Source organism: Impatiens glandulifera, chromosome 1 (assembly GCF_907164915.1).
Source record: "Impatiens glandulifera chromosome 1, dImpGla2.1, whole genome shotgun sequence".
NCBI classification, from domain to species: Eukaryota; Viridiplantae; Streptophyta; class Magnoliopsida; order Ericales; family Balsaminaceae; genus Impatiens; species Impatiens glandulifera.
In genome coordinates this window covers 106,936,542-106,950,187 of record NC_061862.1, presented here as the reverse complement: position 1 = coordinate 106,950,187, position 13,646 = coordinate 106,936,542, and positions in this window count along the sequence as shown.

Genomic DNA, 13,646 nt, shown 5'->3' with positions numbered 1-13,646 from the left:
GAGCAAATTATCCACATAAAATTGAGAGTATTATTTAGATTATAAAAATCTATAACGAAATATCTGATTCCACTTAATCAGATCATTTATGAATAAATGGTTCGTATTTGAATGAAGGAGGTCTAACATGACACTCCCACAGTCATGTCCCCCGCTTAAACTCAAAGTGTTTTCAGATGGAATCGATCCGTGACTTTTTGTCTTTTAAGCCGACTCTTACTACTAGACTACCTTGGTGGGTTATATATGAAATAAGTTACAATATGAAATAAATATGAATAGATGGTCTACTTACTATGCATTTAAAATTTGTCTATGTTAACCCATTGGATAAAGGTTATTTAAATAACATGAAGAGAAAAAAAAAATAATCTAATTTTGAGAAGATGAGTATATTTTTTGATAAAAAAAAACTTAAATGATATTGTAATATATATAAATATAATAAAAAATAATAATTTAAAATAATGTCTATTTTAAATATTTTAGTTAATGAATTAAATGATTTAATACATTAAAAAAGAAATGAAATAATATTTAATTTTTTAAAATTATTTGAATAACTTAAATCAAACAAGACTATAGATTCGTAATAATATATATATAATAATTAATCTTAAAATATTGTCTTTTAGTGTTAAGAGTGACTATGAGTCTATGACCTATGAATTGTCTTTTCAATCTTTTGGCAAACTAATTTAATTTAATTTTTAATTTTACATAAATTATAAGAATAATAACAAACTAGTTTAATACAAAATATTTAATAAAAATATATTATTATCCTAAGATAAATTATTGAATTGAAATTGTGAATATTTATTTTTTAAATAGTTATAAGAGAAATGATTAGAATATAGAATTTGGGTTAGGAAATAATAGAAGGAATGACTGGCCTAAAAAAACAAATAGTTTTTCTCTTCTTTCTTTTCTCCCATTCTTTTTTTCGGGAAATTTGATGGAATAACCCTCATAAGAGGGTTATTACCACTTTTAGCAGGACTTTTATAATTTTTTGATTTTTGACCTTTTGCCAAAGCAAAAGGTCAGTTTTACCCTTTATTAAAAAAAAATATATATTAAAATGTCAGTGCGCCTTTCAGTTTTTTCTTGTCCCCTTTCCCTCCTCTCCACCAACCGTCCTTTCCCCGTCCTTCCTTCATCAACTTTCCTTCATCATCAACGCTTCCTTCATCAAGGTTCTTCATCATCAACGCTTCCTTCATCATCAACAGATCCTTCCTTCATCATCAACGTCCTTCATCAACAAAACTGGAACGTCTTCAACATTCAGGTTAGACGCTACCTACCTTCGTCGTTTTAGGGTTTTGTCGTTTAGAGTCTAGGATGTAGGTTAGGTCATGGAATAATGGTTTTAGAGCTTGGCTAATTTGTTTTACAGTGAAATATACATCTGACGAAGGCGACAATGCATCTGTCGTAGGCGACAGTGCATCTGTCGTAGGCGACAGTGCATCTGTCGCAGACGACGATGTATCTGTCGTAGACGACGATGCATCTGTCGCAGGCGGGAAATGCATTTATCGCATGCGCCAGATGCATTTCCCGCATGCGACAGATGCACCGTCGTCTGCGACAGATGCACTGTCGTCTGCGACAAATGCACTGTCACCTGCGACAGATGCATTTTCCTCCTTGCATTTTCCTCATTGCATTTTCCTCCTTGTAATTAACACTGACTGGTCACTATCACTGACTTCTATGAATTTTTATCAATTGCAGATCACATGAATGTTGGTGTTTTTCTCCTCTTTGATGGAGACTGGAAAACTGATGATTGTGGGGTTAGTTCTTTTGTCTCAAGTTCGTGTCGTGGTGTGAATGTACCCCGAAATGCTACATATGAAGAGTTAGCTTCAATTGTCTATAATTTTATTGGTGTGGACAAACTAAGATATGACTTAGTGTTCAAGGTAAAGTATAATATGTTAATGATCAATTCTCCTCCTGCAACAATCATTGGAGATAGCGATGTGGCGTTCTATTTACAAGAACTCTCGTCTTCACTGCTCAATCATCGCGCCCCGCTATGTGTCTCCTTAGTAGAGAAGTCAATACCTTCAACTCAACAAAGTGAAAGACCAGAAAATGACATATTTGAGCAGCAAGATATCTTACCAAGGCATCGAGATGTATGTGAGCAGCGCGACGTATTTGAGCAGCAAGATGTATTCCCAAGGCAACAAGATGTATTCCCAAGGAAACAAGATGTATCTGAGCAGCAATATGTGTTTGAGCAGCGAGATATATTTGAGCAGCAAGATGTTTTTGAGCAGAGAGATGTATGTGAGGAGCAAGATGTTTTTGAGCCGGAAAATATCTTCCCAAGTTAACCAAGCACTTTCCATGTTAGGAATACATTCAGCCATACTGAGGGAACCAAGCACTACTTCTCATATGAACTACTCAAGATCGAAACTCCTGCTCCATTAATTGAAAATTCATTGGAAGTGGGTACGTTTTTTGATAACAAAAAAGAAATACAATTGAGGTTGCATAGACATGCGATGTCTAATCACTTTGTCCTTAAAGTGGTGAAGTCAACAAAAAATCTTTGGTTTGTAAAATGTATGGCTGAGAACTGCAAGTGGAAATTGCGTGCTAAGAAAGGAAAATTCTCGGAGATGTTTGAGATCAGAAAATTTGTAAAAGAACACACATGCTCAATTTTGACGAGACAAAACAATGTGAGGCAAGCACCATCATGGGTAATTGCGGAGTGTATCAAGCGTAAATACATGGACCATCACCATGACCACATGCCTAAAAAAATAATGGAAGACATGCATACAAGTTATGGGTTAACTTTGACATATAATAAGGCTTGGAGGTCAAGGGAAAAGGCCTTAATGGCGGTGCGAGGAACTGTGGAGGATTCCTATGGTGAATTAACCATGTTTTCTGTTGTCACAGCTGATATATCCAATTTGGCAGTAAGGTACTCCAAATACATGATTGTAAAAAGACCACAGTCCCCACTCTTCGTGCACTTGGGGACTCTTGGGTGTGGTATTACAACATATGACATTCCTTCCAAACTGAACTTAGGATACTTGATCCTGTCAAACTCGGTCGTTCCAAATAGAAACATATATGGAATCATTTCACATAGTGGTTTCATGAACTTGTCATAGTGATTCTTTTTGATAAATCCTTGTTCGCAGTCATAAACATTGATGCACCAATCTTGTAGTTGCACCTCACACAAGACTCGATGCTTCATATTCAGATTCATAGGGAAATATACCTTATCTACAATCATCCAAGAAGTTATCAATTTTCCTTCATCACCCCTGAAATATTCCATCAAGTCATCGTCGAATTGGTATGTTTGTGGATTTTTCGAGAACTTTGAATAACGTAACGACAACCTCGTAGAGACATTACAGTCACATATTGAGAAATCCATCGGTTGATAAGTCTTGGGAAAATTGGCAACCCTTTTTTTAAGAATGTAACATGTTGCATCTATCTCCTGCGACAGATTCGAGAAAATGAAGTAAGCACAGAGCATCAAATGAATTAAGCACAGAACATCAAAAGAAATAGCAGGAATTGCATCTGTCACAAGCGACAGTGCATCTGTCGTAGGCGACAGTGCATCTGTCGCAGGCGACGATGCATCTATCGCAGGCGACGGTGCATCTGTCGCATGCGCCAGATGCACCGTCGCATGCGCCAGATGCACCGTCGCATGCGCCAGATGCACCGTCGCATGCGACAGATGCAATTCCTGCTATTTCTCTTTGTCCCGGTGTTAATACAATACCCAAAAAACAGTTTCAACAACAAAAACTTACGTGATCATGTAGCCAATTCTGAGGCCTCAACATTCTGTTAAACAAATCTCGACCAGCATAAAAAAGAACCAGATTTATCTTGTCTTCATCCTCCAGCTTCAGCCATTGTTTCAACTCATCCAACAGTTCACTATCATAATCTAAAAGATGATTGACAGTTACTGGATCAATGAGTTTAAAGGATTTTCCATTAGGATATGTGTAGTTCCCCAATTGTGTGGACCTCTTCTTTCTCCGAAAACTCTGTCCCTGAAATCTTGTTGGAGTCAATACCAATACATCATCATCCTTCTTCTTTCCTAACTCAGCCTCTTCATCCTTCTTTTTTCCCAAGTCAGCCTCTTCATCCTTCTTTTTTCCCAAGTCAGCCTCTTCATCATTCTTCTTTCCCAAGTCAGCCTCTTCATCCATCTTCCTTTTCTTGCCCAACTGCTGCAACCTATTTTTGGCCAAAACCACCTTCCTCTTCTTCTTCGTGGCCAATTCTTTCTTTCCCAACTCAGCATTCTTATCAACAAGATCAACATCAACAGCAGCATCATCTTTGTTTTCATTCTCCTCGGCTTCTTTGTTGATCTCCAAACCATCAACAGCAGCATCGTCTTTGTTTTCATTCTCCGCAGCTTCTTTGTTCATCTCTAAACCATCAACAGCAGCAACATCTTTGTTTTCATTCTCCGTAGTTTCTTTGTTCATCTCTAAACCATCAATAGCAGCAGCATCTTTGTTTTGATCATCATCAACAACAGCTTCTTTGTTGATCTCCAAAGCATCAACAACAGCAGAATCTTTGTTTTCATGAACAACAGCTTCTTTGTTGATCTCCAAACCATCAACAGCAGCATCCTCCAACCCAACATCATCATTGTTTATCATCTCCAACCCATCGGCAGCATCATTCTCATCATTGTTTATCATCTCCAACCCATCGGCAGCATCATTCTGATCATTGTTTATCATCTCCAATCCATCAGCAGCATCTTCTTTCTCATTCAACCGATCAACAACATCATTCATATCAGCAGCATCTTCTTTTTCATTCAGCAGATCATCAACATCATGATTCTCATCAGCAACATCTTTGTTTATTTCCAAATCCTTCTCCACTAAATCATCAGCAGCAGCAACATCATTCTTTTGTTGTTTTATTTCACCCAATAATTGGATTATGTGATTGAACATAACCCGTTGATCCTCTTTCATTACCTTCATTTCAGTTTTCAGCTCCTTCACATCCCTTGTCAACTCCTTCACATCCCTTGTAAGCTCATCAAACTTGTCATCATTCTAGGCTTTAGTCACCCGATTGTCAAACTTGTCATCAAACTTGTCTTGCCTAGTAGGAGAACTGTCTTCTTTCTTTTGAGGACTCGTTGCTGAAGGGACATGGCTTGATTCACGAGTAGTAGACCGAGAGCTGTCTTGGCTAGATTCATCACTAAATGACTTCTCGGTCCTCTTGGCTAGTGTGATTTTAATTGGTTTTCTCCTCTTGGGCGTTGGTTTGGGAGTATTGCCATCTTCATTCTTTCTCTTCCTACCATCCACTTCAAATAAATCATCATAAATGTAATCTCCCATTTCTTCAAAGTCATCCCCACAGTAGTTCCTCTTCTCCTCCTCAGACTCATGAATCTTGTTAAAGACATTGCATTTGAAAAGGGCATTGGATACCTCTTGGCTAGTGTTGGTGTTGCTTCTGGAGGCTGTAAAAAGTAATATCCTTGGGCATATATGTTTTTCCTCGATCATATCCGCAAATTTGGGGACAAATGTCTTCATAACCAAATATGTCCAAACTTGGAAGGCTATGGAGAACCCACTAATAGTATAAGCAACATCACAGTTCCCCTTGCAAGTTTCCTTCTTCTCCACATATAGCTGCCGAAGATGTTTCATGTCCTTGTCAATACCCTTCAAAGTTGAATTGAATGACACCTTTCCCCATGGAAATTGAAGGAACATTTCCATATCCTCCACCATGCTGAAGATCTTCAAACATACCCTCTTCCTATTATCAGATCCAAAGAGACACTAGTAAATAAGGTTGATGAGTCCAAGCTTCCACGCATCCTCCTTCTCAGAGCAGTTGAGGAAAACACTTTGAACCTCTGTCACTCTAACAACTGTTTTGCCACCAAAGTATTTATGGACTAGGGGTGGACATTCTTCAGCGTGCCAGTTTTCAATCATAGGAAATCTTCCAAAATTTAGGCATGTTACCAAGGCATATTCTTTCATGCCCCAGTAAAGCTGTTGACCATTGACTAAGAAAGTTATTCCCCTCGAATTGGAGCTGCTTTTCCTGATCAACATCTGGTGGATTATTGTTCTTGAGAAAATGACAGTCGGGGCTTTCAATAGATACTGAAATTGACTCTTCATAGCCCTTTCCATAAGACCAAAGTGATTAAACTTGTCATTGGTCTTTAACAAGCAGGTGCAAGTAGATTTTATTTTATTTTATTTTTTTTGAGAATGCTGGGTTCCGCTACTCCTATGGAGTGCGACTAATCCCCGCGGGTTAAGTACATAGCCCGCAAACATACTTAACCAATTAACCAGGCGCAGAACTTGCCGCCTGACGGGCTCGAACCTAGGACCTCTTGGAGGCCTGAGGGATATCCACCTCTTGTTGCCACTAGGCTAGTTCCATGAAACACGTCCAAGAAAGTTCTCAATTACCGTTTTGTTTTTGCATTTGGTTGGTGCCATCTGCAAAAAATCAATAAGTCAGAATAATGAAAGTAAATACCACTTATTTAAAGAAAATATGACATCTGTCGCAGGCGACGGTGCATCTGTCGCAGGCGACAGATGCACCGTCGCTTGCGACAGATGCACAGTCGGCTGCGAAAATGCATCGTCGCCATCGACAGCCTACAACAGCCTTCGACAGAAGCATTTTAAACCCAAAACTAAACCTAAACAATAAACCCTACCTAAACCTAAACCCATACCTAAACCTAAACAATACCATAAACCATTCCTCCATTATAGCATGCATGGATATAAAACGGAGAACTAGGATAGAAACGGATAGAAACGGGGAAGATAAACTCACCTTCGTCGTTCTGGAGTTGAGATTCTCGTCGGGGGCTCTTGTTTGTCATCGGGGCTCGTCGGGGTTCGAGGGAGGGTTCGAGGGAGAGGACGTCGTCGATGTTTCGGGGGCTTTTCGTCGTCGTCGTCGTCTTCGGGGTTGATCGGTCGTCTTCGGGAAGTTGGAAACAAGAGAGAGGGAGGGAAAGGAGAAGTGGGGAAAGGGAAACGACGGGGGAGAATGGAAAATCAATTTTTTTTTTATTTAAGTGTAAAACTGACCTTTTGCCTTGACAAAAGGTCAAAAATCAAAAAATTATAAAAGGTCCGCTAAAAGTGGTAATAACCCTCTTACTCTTACAAGGGTTATTCCATCCAATTTCTCCTTTTTTTCTAACTAAATAAGGACGAGTCATTTTTTCTACCCAGTTAAATTAATTTTTCGCTAAATATAAATTGTAATAAAAAAATTTAAAATAGAAAATAAACTTAACATTTTTTTATTTAATTTTTTATGTATTATTTTATTTTTAAATAAGAATAACGATTAAGATGAAACGGAAGCGCGAAAGTCGATTATTCACGGCAGCTTTGCGACGTTTGTACTCTACGGTGGCGGCGATGATTAATATTTACATATCTCCCTGTTTGAAGCAGCAATAGGAGCTTTCAGTCGAGATATGTTCTCTCTCACTACTCTCTTTCCATTCTCAATCGCTTCTCTCAAACCCTCTCTTGTATCAAATCTCAGACCTCTCCATCCATGTCTTGCCAAAAATAATCGCTGGCGGCAGCCCAGGGCGGAACTGACGCTTGACGCTCCATTTGTGGCGGCAATCGGAGGCTGTATTATCAATTCGTTCGTTTTCCCGATCGCTCCATCTCAGGAAGAGGAGGAAGCTGAATCTTTGATCGATACTACTGATGCTAGGTTCGCTGTTATGGGGATCATAAGTTTTATATCCTACTTTAATTGGATGGTGGGTATTTTTTCTTCCTCATTTTGAAGTATGTTATCTATTGATTATTGGGTTATTGATTCTGTTTTTCTTTGTTTTTGTAGAGTTGGGTGTTTGCGTGGTTGGATACTGGTGAAGCTCGTTATGCTGTTTATGCTCTTGTTTATCTGGCTCCTTATTTGAGGTTTGATTTTGTAAATTTGATGATGGATGGTTTGCTTAAAGTGATTGAAATTTGAGATAGCTATAGAGTTTGTCTTGGTTAGCTTCGTTTCTCTTTTTAATTCATCTTTTCTGGGTTTGATTTGAAGATGGGGATTTGTCTTGAAACAAGCTTACCTTGGTTAGTTCATCGATTGTTCTTTGATCCATTTAATCTTCTGTCAATCAAATTGAATATGGGTCTACTTTTTTCTTCTCAAGATTCAGCCTTTTGATGGACCTTCTATTAAGTTCTACATTGCTTTCAAAGTCACCATATCTACAAACTGTCCAAATTTCAGTTCAAATCGAAAACAGAAGTCTGAATTTGTATCACAAATGTTCTTTTGGCAGTTTCCTAATCTGACCCAGATCCATTTACAAACACCAATTGTTTCTAAATCATGAAATAGCTCCTTTACAGATTGCTTGATTCTTGATTCTTGACTAATGACTTAGATTGCTATATTTTTTCAATCTAAGTCAACGAAGTCTTCACTTTCGAGTAGTGGATCCTTTTCGCTGTAAGACATGCTGACGTCTGGTTGCTTGAGTATAGAGATTGGTTTCTTTGATACTACTTGTTAGGATCAGGATCCCCAAAGGAGACAGGGGGTCTCACTAGGGTGAACGCTTACACAACATGTCGATTGATAACAACCATGTTTACTATCGGTCTCAATACTACGCAAGTTGTCACAAACTCTTGAACCGAGTTCAAGTGCAGAACTGTTCGTTTCAACTTGAAGCAACACAAGAACAGTTTAGACAGCAACAAAAGGACACAAAGTACAAAAGAAACACAACACATGATTTATGGATGTTCAGAGATAAAGTTTCTACGTCACCCTTTTCTCAAACGTTGAGAAGGATATTCACTCAGAATATTCTAACGGTTTACAATATATATGTTGAACACCCGAGGCTTATTTACTACTCGTTTTTGACTTCTTATTACGCTCACTCCGTCGAACAGAAATAGATTCTGTCAACTTACAACACTCACTACTCACACAGAATAAATGAATTTGTAATATACGTGAGAATCTAATACACACTGATTTGAAAGCTTAAAATATATGTAAATGTGAACAGATTTGAAAGCTTGAACAGATTGATATCGCATAAGGTTGTATCGTTGTTGAAAAGGGTTAAGGTTGTTTCTTTCAGTTGAGCTCTGGTCACTTAAATATGGAATATGACAACGGTCATATTCTTCTTCAACGGATATATTTTCTTGATAGTACATCATTTCTTAGATCTGATTGGTTGAGGATCTGAGTAGTACAGCAAGTACTTTGATAGATTATCATGGCATTTAATGAGGTTGATACTTTCCAAGACACAGATCAACGGGCATATTTTTATTTTAATAATTTGACTATTTGGAGTAGCGGGATAGATATCTGCCTCTAATTGACTGTTATCGGACTTATACCGAAGTAGGTGTATGGATTATTTGGGCATGCTTCTACTCCCAAGAAGTTTTTATCAGACTCGTATAAAAGAGGCAATGATACAGTCTGTACATGTGAAGACTCCCTTCTGTATTTACTTGAATTGTTTTGCCTATCATTGAATAGGAAATTGTTGGTTATGCTTAGTGTAAAGTTAACTTATCATAAACTAGTTCTTCTTCTTGGATCAGGCTGGTCAGACTAACGAGATTGAATTACCGATTTCATCTTCTAAGAATAACTATTTAAGTTGCCTTTGGATGTATAGTACTGATTCTGTATATATGACCTAAGTGATGGAAAATCGATTCCTCATATAGTAGTGAAGTGATAGAAAAACCGATTCTATTTCGTTAGGAAAAGCCGAGCATAAAACCGATTGCATTACTGATGATATAGCCAAACGCGTCGTCTTTATAAGACCAAAATATAAAACCAGTTTTGCTGAATAGCCGACCATTTTACCGATGACAAAACCGATTGTGCAGCCTTTATAGAACCGAGTATAAAAACAGTTTTTTCTTAAATGGTCGATCATACAAATAGCCGAAGATAAGACTGATCAAATAACCGATTTGACAAACTGGTTGCGCCGTCTTTTCACTACCGAGAATATGACCGGTTTACTTAAATAGTCGATCATACAAATAGCCGAAGATAAGACCAATCAAATAACCGATTTAACAAACTGGTTGCGTCGTCTTTTTGGGGGGGGGAAACGGTTTAACACCATTTCATTAAAAGTCTCAAAAGTGGGAGGGGTCAATAATCAAAACTAGATAAACCCTAATTTTAATTGTAAGATGACAAACAAAAGACCTAAAAGTTTCTGAATGGTGGCAGTTAAATCACATTACAAAACACATATTATAATGAACAAAGACTACAATCTAGCTATCACAACCTATGTTGTCTCTATATCCGTCTTTTGATCATATTGTCTTCTTCCACATCCCATTATTCTTGTGTGCTTCATGAAGGGAGATTGAATTAAAGCTGATGATGATGTTTGTCTGCTCTTATTATTTAATTTTCCTCTATATGAACTCGTACTAACATAATAAAATGTATTTTCTTCAGGATTTTAGGGCTTTTGTCACTACTTTTCTCAATTTCAGTTTTACGTGTTTGAGGATCAACAACCTTGGTTTCCTCTGTGTTTTTCTTCTCAGTTGTATCTTTGATTTCATCTTCTGCCTCTTCATCTTCATTGTCTTTAGGTTTATCTTCTTCAGTATCCCCTATTTCATCAATTTTGTTAATTTCTTCATTATTTGATTCTACCTTGTTTTCTTTTTTCTACATCATTACTTTTTTCCTTCTCTGATTCTTCCTTGATTTCTTCCTCTATATTTTTTTCTTGCTGATTTTCTTTAACTTCCCCAATATGCTCTTTGGTTCTTGATTCTTCCATTTCATTTTTCTGCTTTTCTTCTTCTTGGGCTTTTAGGATTTTATGCTCTTCCTTAACTGTTTTTTCACATTTAGTTCTAGCATGTTGAAAGTATCACAGAAAACACACATGTCTGGCCTCCATTCATATGAGATTTCCATGATTGTAGACTTTCCTTACATGTCAACTACTGTCATGTTCTTTGGCAGCGTACTTCGAGGATGCACTTCAATGCTTATTCTAGCAAAGGTAAGTTGTTCTCCTCCTTTTGTAATTGGGTCCATGTATAATGGTTTTCTCAATAAACTTGCAAAGTGACTTAAAGTTTCTACATTGTACATGTGTGTTGGGATGTTCCAAAGCTTAACCATATATGGGCTGTTTCTTTTGGTTTACTTAACAGGTTTAATTTTTCAGACCATCTCTCCAACTTCATACAATTTGATCCAATATAAGTATGCCCATATTTCAGAATATCATCCAAGTTTGATTCCTTTTGAACGGCAGAAAATAGAGATCATGTATATTTGCAAAAATCTTAATTAGTCCTTTCTGCTCCCATTGTTTCATTAAAGCTTCCTTGGTGACTGAGAATGATACTCTATTCTTCCCTATGTAGTTTCCAACCACTATATTTTCCCATTCTTTAACACATTTTTCTTCCACTTCAGTTGCCAGTTTAAATTCAAAAGGAGAATTGAGTACCTCTACTTTTGTTTTAACATTGCCCAAGTAGATTTTTCCTTTAAAAGCATGATCCTCTGTCTTCTTTCCTGTGTTATTTTTACAGACCTCGTTTACTCTTCAACTGGAATTTCTCCTGATAGTATAGGTCTTATATTTAGGAGACTTCATCACCTCCCTCATTATTTCAATTGACCAGTTTACTATCTTTTCATACTCTTCCTTCTGTAGTAAATTCCAGTTCTTAAGATAGTGTATATTCAATTGGACGGTTATTTGCTGGATTTTTTCTTTGTTGAGCACAATCTCTCATTTCTTTGCGTGCATCAGGAGCTTTGTGATATGATTTTTCAGTCCAAAGAGATTTGCTCTTTCATTGTAACCAACCTTTCAAATTCCTTCTTTCTTCCCCTGAATTCTTGCTACAATTTCTATAGAATTTTTAACAGCAATTGGTTTATAACCTTTGTTCCATTCCTGTTTTTTCTTGGATAATTTCTACAGAATCATATCAATTTCAATTTCAGCTTACTTCATTAAACCTTCCATAAAAAATTCTTTGACTTCCTTATTCTTATTGCTTTTCTTTCTTCCCATTTTAAAGAAGAATAAGAAAAAGCAACAAAACAGAGCAATTATAGAACAAGTTACACCAGAAACCCTAGCTATTGAATAACATGGTAAAACAGAAACCCTAACTTTCTAATCAAGTTTTGCAGTTGAATGAACGACCAAGTTATTGGAGTTACCGTGTCGTTTGTGTCGTTCGTGCCGATTGTGCCAATCGTGCCGAAAGCGACCCAAAGCGACTAGCAACCGCGAACACCACAAGTGAACCGTGACCTTGATATCTTGCCGATCGTGCCGATCATTCCGTTTGTGCCAATTGTGTTGTTCGTGTCGATCGTGCCGTTCATGATGAGAGAATTAGTTGCGTCGTCTTTTCACTACCGAGAATATGACTGGTTTTCTTAAATAGTCGAACATACAAAAAGTCGAAGATAAGACCAATCATAAAGCCGATTTGCGTCGTTCTATAGAACCGATCATAAGACTGATCATAAAACCGATTTGTTGAGTTTGTTTGCTTATTTTCCTTTAAATAGTACCAGATTTTCTTTATCTCCACAACAGTTAACTTGATTAGTTTTGTTTAGATATTTAATTTGTTACTAATTTATTTAACAAAGTGCGAGCAAACATCTTGCTTCAGCAACAGTCTGAAGAAGCGCGAGCAAACGCCTTATTTCAGCAGCAGTCTGAAGAAGCGCGAGTAGACACCTTGCTTCAGCAATCGTCTGAAGAAGCGCTGGCAACAGCCTTGCTTCAGCAGTCGTCTAAAGAAGTGCCAGTTTATCTGCATAGTTCATCAGCATAGAGAACATCAGCGTTCATTATTAGCAAACTTCCATGTCAGCTTAACTGTCATCCAGTGTTCAACCACTAGAAAGTCGACACGTACACTAGTAGAAAATTGAGTTTTAGGGAGAGAAAACACCCTCAAAGAAATTTCGTATGCCTTTGGTGATATTTTTCACCGAGAACAATAAATGCTCTCGCAGATATAACTGTCGGTGAAAAGAAAAAAGGTGTTTGCGATGGCATAAAAGGTTCTCAGATATAATTAATTTTTTTAAAGAGAGACACTACTCTCGGTGATATTTAGAGTCTTTCAAAAAAATTCGAAACCCTAAAACTTCGATTTGGGCCGAATAAAAAAGCTCAAAATCCAATCCAATGACAGATTCGAACTAAACTTACAACAATGGCTAGTATCAAACCCTCCATCTGCAAATCCAAAAATATTTTAGATAACACCATAGCAGGATTAATAAATCAAAGAAAAATAATTCATTTATTAAATCAACAATCAATCTTCAAACAAACACACACCAAACTATGAAATAGAAAAAGAAAAAATATTTTGATTATTTCTTTACCTCTCTATATTAATATAATCTTCAAATCCTAAAATAGCTATTTCCCAAATTAAATCATCTCCATTGATTCGTCTTCTTCTCTCTCCGACACTTATCACTCACCCTTCACCAAACAAAGCAACTATAATGAAATATATCATTGAAGTAGA